Below are 6,571 nucleotides of genomic sequence, written 5' to 3' on the forward strand. Positions count from 1 at the left end.
CAATTATATATTTGTGGAAATGTGTATTTTCTTCATAACCACAACCCAAATAACATATTGCAACACTAAATGTAACATCAGATATTAAAATTCAGCATCTTGTATTAAGCCATGTTAAAAAGATTCGCTAAAGTATAATACAGTGACATTTTCCTTGCTTTTTTATTTTGAAAAATATCATTGTTTTAGTATAGTATACTGTTTATGTTAACATTTAATGTGTTTATAGTTGTTATTTTAAATTAATTGAGGAATAATTTTAAAATATAATTTATGTTTTATTTTATAATATGATAGATGTTATTAACTATAATCTGCATAAACAAAAGCTGTTATAATCTCAGTGATTTTTAATAGTGTAAAGTAGTCTGTTCTAAGCTGTCATTGCTAAGGATAGTTGAACCACCACACGGTTACCAAATGGAATTACAATAGAAAGTTTATGATTTCTTTAGGTAGCATTTTGAATTGTAACTGAATTCCCAAAGACCTTCCATATGTGCATAAGAATGAACAAAATGTCTAACTGTAAGATTGTGTATACCTTCCTTAGTAGATTTTCATATTGTTTACTACTTTAACAGTTTGTTTACCTTCTCTGTCTAGCTCACCTTTATAGTCATAAAGCTTCTACAAAAGTGCATGACACAAAATAGAGGCTCCACGCATCTGTGTTGCATTGTTTTATATATAGAGAGATATATAATATCTATATCTATATCTATATCTATATATATCTCATAGCTTGTATGATGATATGGGAAGATGCCAGTGAATGAATATATATCATGTACATGTAATTCATGATTGTTGTACATTTTGCTGTTTGAAAATGGGAGAAATAGTTTTATTTTATAGCTACTTGATCAGTAAAGCTTCATGAAAGAGGTCAGATTTCTAAAGTAAAGGGCACTTTTCAGCATTAATAGCAATGAAAAGAACAGGTTAGGAGACAGTATAAAATATTCAAAATGATAAATAGTTTAGTGAAGGAGGAAGAAGGTAAATTCATTTAGAAAGAGAACTAAGGAGTGAAGAACACAGTCATTGATTGAAGATGTGAAACTGACTGAGCTGAGATGTGATTACCTATATGAACAAACGGAGAGTGAGTAGTACCTTCAGAGGAAACTGTGAAGTTCGTTGGGTGATATTTTAAAATTTAGGGCAGGAAGCCCTTCCCACATTACAGCTGACTAACCTAGCCCACTGTCTTGGAAGATTAATCAAAATCAGAAAATTAGAAAAAAATGTTTTTCTGAGAGGCTGTCCATTTCAAGTTGGGTCCTGAAATTGAGGCTTGCCTACTAGTGTCAGAATGTCCAATAGGTGAGACAGTAGTCAATCGGTGAATATTTTACTGAAAAAAAAATTGAAGTGGATGTAGGTAAGTCCTTGTAGAGAGAAAAGCGGGAGGGGTGTCTGATTTATGTCTCAGGTGTCTGGGAAAGAATGTAGTCTAGTTTGATGAAGATAGTAGTTGAAATAAAAATAAGAATTTTTTACTGTTTTCTTAACAGCTACCTAGATGAGTATCATTATACTTAGCAATTTTCAGTGTATTTAGAAATAAGACTATTATAAAAAAGATTTTGAATGATTATTTAAAATTATTTTACAGTAACAATTGGTAACACAAAGTAGGTATGACATATAAAATCTTGCTCCAATTAATTTTTAAGTAATTAGTATTTAAAAGGAACTCTTAAGACAAATAATTAAATACACATTAATTTAATTCTATCATGTCATTGTAATCATCATAGAATATGTTTTCCTCATGATTGAAGTAAAATATTCCATATGATCTCAAAATTACTGAAATATTAGCAAGTCTTTCCATTTATTCCTGGAATGGCCTTTTCTATGAATTATAAAAGGATCAGACTAAGTATTTAAATATAAAAATTAAACCTGTGTTTTTATTTAATTATAGAGACTATCAGGTGATACCAAAAGTGAGAATAATTTTTATTTGATCCTATGCTTTGGGGATTTTTTCTATCTTCTACTTTGATTTCTTCATTTCTTGGGATATATATATATGTATATATATATCTCAAACATCCATTTTTACCATCAAACACATTTGGTCATGTATACGTACACAAATACATATACCATATAAGTACACACACATTTTCTATTCTTAATTGAAAGAATTTGTAGTTATGAACTGTTAATTGTTCTCTAAGTAGCAATGATGTATATACAATTTAAAATCTGAGAGGAAAGCAATTATATCTGTATCTATCTATCCACATATAGATATAAATATCTTTATATGGCCTCTAGAATTAATACTCCAGTCACATGTCATTTTGTATCTTCAATTAGAGCACCTACTACTGGCTTTCCTTTCTTCTGCTTGAGATTGACATCATATAAGTATCTATATGTATATAGATATGTCTCTATCTATATCCATCTACATATCTTCCTATAGTTGAGAATAAATTATCCTATTTTGTATATCTATCCTGTTTATATATATTTTATATATTTATATAGTTCATATATAATTACTTAAATAAATATGTTTATTTTTATAATTTTATATATTCAAAGATATATACATGTATATTCTTATAGGTCTAGAAATTTCCCCTTCATTATTTGGGTAGAAGAAAATGTAATCAAAACAGTGCTGTTGATTATTTCCTTCTTAGTAAAAGTGAAAACATTAAACTGACTTTAAAGGTCAAGTGATGAATGTGCGTGTGTTCTAAATGTTGTGGCCTAAGTCTTACAATTCTGAGTGCTTTATAAATACGGCAAAGCCCTCAGCTACCCTACTAAAAAGACCAACAAAACACGTTAATGTTAAATTCAGCAGGGCTCAAGTTCTCAGTTTAACACACATGGGGCTCCACTGCTCTAATTTATACAGGACAAGGACTTACTGGCCCTGGAATGCCCCGCCCTGTTTTCTGGGTGTTGTTCCTCTGGCTAACAACCTTACTAGTTAGTATAACAGTGGCTACATAAGGTATGGTGGGAAAAATGTAATGATAATGTGCATTTTGACCAGTTAGTAAAAAATCCTCTAATAGAAACAGAAAGACAACACAGAGAAATTGCCCTGAACTTATGTCATCTTGCTATTTTCCTATGCAAGGGGCACAAATAGGCTTGCTCCCTTCTCAAATTTGGATGAGACACTTCAATTTTAAGTGGGCATTTTAGTGTGTTTTTGGTTTTGGTTTTGATTTACTGGCTTAAAATATGTACCCAGTTGTATTCCTACAAAGAAGGAAGAGATAATAGTCAATAAATATGAACCATATCTACAAAACACTGATAAGAAATTTTACGTGCTTTTCTGTGTGGATGCTAAAACAATATCATTAATATTATTTTGGATAGAATTTTCACTCCTGCTGTTTAGAAAGCAAATGAGCTAATGCTATAATTTCTCTTCTTGATCGAGGTTCATCAGTGTGTCGATTCCCAAAACTGCATGGTAAGTACATGCACAAACGTAATCAACCAAATCATTAGCATTTATTAAAGAAGACGGTTTCAAATTGATGGGCAGTGCTGAAGAAACGTATAAATGTAAATCTTTTCCTTTCTAAATTTTATTTGAATGACAACCAAAATATATTCTTTGAATATGACCAAATGTATACTTACTTTTTAAAAATAAAATGATCAACACCATCTATTGGAAAAAAATATCGTTTTGAAGCCTAATCAATTGAATTTCACATTTATATGAAACAGCAAACATATGTTAAAAATGATGCAGTCATGTCTTTGTTTCACATGTATAAACAACATTGTTTCAAACTAATATATCAGTCTCTAATCTTTGTTTGCATTTTGTTTTAAAGTTGATGGTTACACTTCGTCATCAGATGTTATCATTAGGACCCTAGAAAAAGAGTTCCATGTAAATATTGTTTCTAATTCTGATAGTAATCAGAGATTACTATTATTATTAGATCAAGGCAACTTTATGTTAGTTATCATGCTTCCATCTTTTTCACATAAAAGAGTAAATATAAAAGTACAATATTGCCAGATAGTGGCAATACTCTTGTTTTTCAGTACAGAGGTACTTAGTACCAAACTATCTAATAGTTTATTTTCCTTAAAAGTTCGATTGTGGAATACAAGCATATAGTTTCCCAAAAAGTCATAATTTACATTTTTCTTCTCAGATTTAAAACTCAGTTACTAAGAAAAATAGCTAAAACCCTACTTTAAAATGTGCTACATTGTGATTTATTAATATCATACCAGTGTACACTATGGAAAGATTATTATACATAGTTTTACAAGTTTATGGAAGCTTATAAAGTATGACTCCTCATTCTACATATTTGCTGGTATGTTTTTCAAAAAAAAAGTCTAGCATCTTTCATGAAACATTCTCCAATTTTTTTTCCGTATACAATTAAACTTTACCTCAACCTAGAGTAAGACTTACCTGTCAGTTGCTTATGGTAGTTACTACAAGTTCATAGTTCCTTGCAATATACCATAAGAAAATGTCTTTATGAAAAATTCAGTCTACATGTTATCATTTACTCTATTTACATTTTAAAAAATAGAATAAAAAGAAAAACCACTATTAAATGTCCATTGTAAGTTTGTTAGTTCTAATATGTTTTATTGCTCCCCACTAGTGAAATGTTCTAGAGAGAAAAAGGGATGGCAAGAAGTGAGAGTTTGTTAATAGGTCATAGATTTAGGCTCTGTTTACAGAAATCTGAAACACTGGGGTAATGCATGAAAAATTAAGTTATGCACAAATGTTTCCGATTACTCACTTGTTTGGCATCACATAGGGTGGACCAAGCATGGAAATTAAAGTCTACATTTTTCACCCCATTGTTGGCTGTGTTGTAGAAATGACCTTACAGGTCATATTGCTGAATTTAAAAGTTTGCTTACAGTAAGTATAACTATTCCTATTTTACCATTTCAGAATCAAGCAAAACTCAGGATTAACTCAGTCAATCCATGGAGGCTTAATAGAATGAGGCATTTGAAATATTCCAAGAATGGGCATGAGCAGATCAGTGAGGATGACTCAGAATGGTGTAACTGCATTATTTTGTGAGTAAAGAGCTACCTTGGTCCTCCTCCAACCTTTAGAAGCTTTAAAAAATGAGTGTGAACTTTCATGAGGTTAATGCATTTTGAACATACCAGAAAGATCAAACCTTAGCCCACACGTGAGAATTAATTTTCTTACAGCTTCAACTACTTAAAGACACCTCTTGTGATATATGGACTCTAGAATTAATGCTCCAGTCCCATGTCATTTTGTACCTTCAACTAGAACACCTACAACTGGCTTTGCCCGTCTTCTGCTTGAGACTGACATCATATAATGAAAGATGAAGGAGCCAATACGCTTCTTAAGAAGCAAGTAGTCATGAGACTTCACCTGCCATCACAGATAGAGAGAGAAAAAAAGGGGAGGGGGTAGTTAGCAATTTCAAGAGCCACAATTTACCATGGAAGCCTCTACTTAATATTCCGCTTGATCTGCCAAGTTTATAGCCTGGCAAATCTGAATACAAATGTCGATGCAAATGAGGATTCATTATTCTTACAAGGTCTTTGTGTTGAAGCTTAATGTAACTTGGTTCCTATGGTTGCTCAGGGAACGTAGATTGCAAGACAGAAAAAATGATGAAAAGAACAAAAATGGAAAGGAAAATAATAGAAATAGAAGGAAGTGCTTAAAATGCACTTTAGCTTGAAATATGAGGATGCATAGGAACAAAGCATTGTCATTACAATCTCTGCTTATTGCCAGTCCTGGTATTTACTTCTCATCAGCAACAGAGGAGTTAACCACTCAAGAACATTCTACACAGACAGAAAACATAACAAGTCTCCTTTTACTGATTATAACACATTGTTCCCATTATAAAACCAATTCTTCAAATTGCCAAATTTTTTACCATTCTTTTATAATTACAGAGCTCATGGGCTGGTGGGACCTACACATTCCGATCTCTAAGAAGACTGCAAATGCATTAAAAAACCCCACCCAGCAATTCCCTTTCTTTCATATGGATTTATTGCAAATAATTCAGAATCAACATGTTAAGAAAGCTAAAATTAATAAACTACACATTGAAAAATCACAACACTTTAGCATCATTCATTTATTGTTTACCATAACCCATTGCACACAAAGGTTGCAAAATCTCCAAGTTAGAGGAAATCCTGAGAGGCTGCAAAATTATGATTATATCTCATATACCACAGTATATTGTTCCGATGAATCTTTTGCATGGTTAGCTGTTGTTTACATATAAATACCTTCTCCGGAAATAAAAAATGTACTGAAGGTAACAGGAGCTGCAAAGCTTAGCAGATCCGATGATCCCAAGATCATGCAGTAAGGCTTGCTTCTTCATCCATAAATAAAGCACATTTGCATCCATTCAGTCAAATTAGCTCCATTAAAAAGGTGGTTATAATTAGCTCCTTTTTCTGGTTCACGGGTAAAATTCTTGCATGCCTGCTGTTTTGATTAAATCCACCATTGTCTTCCAATAGCTAGTGCTAATTCTTCCAAGGAAATCTTCAGTTGAGGTGTTAT

This window comes from Macaca nemestrina, chromosome 8 (assembly GCF_043159975.1).
Source record: "Macaca nemestrina isolate mMacNem1 chromosome 8, mMacNem.hap1, whole genome shotgun sequence".
In the NCBI taxonomy this organism is placed as follows: domain Eukaryota; kingdom Metazoa; phylum Chordata; class Mammalia; order Primates; family Cercopithecidae; genus Macaca; species Macaca nemestrina.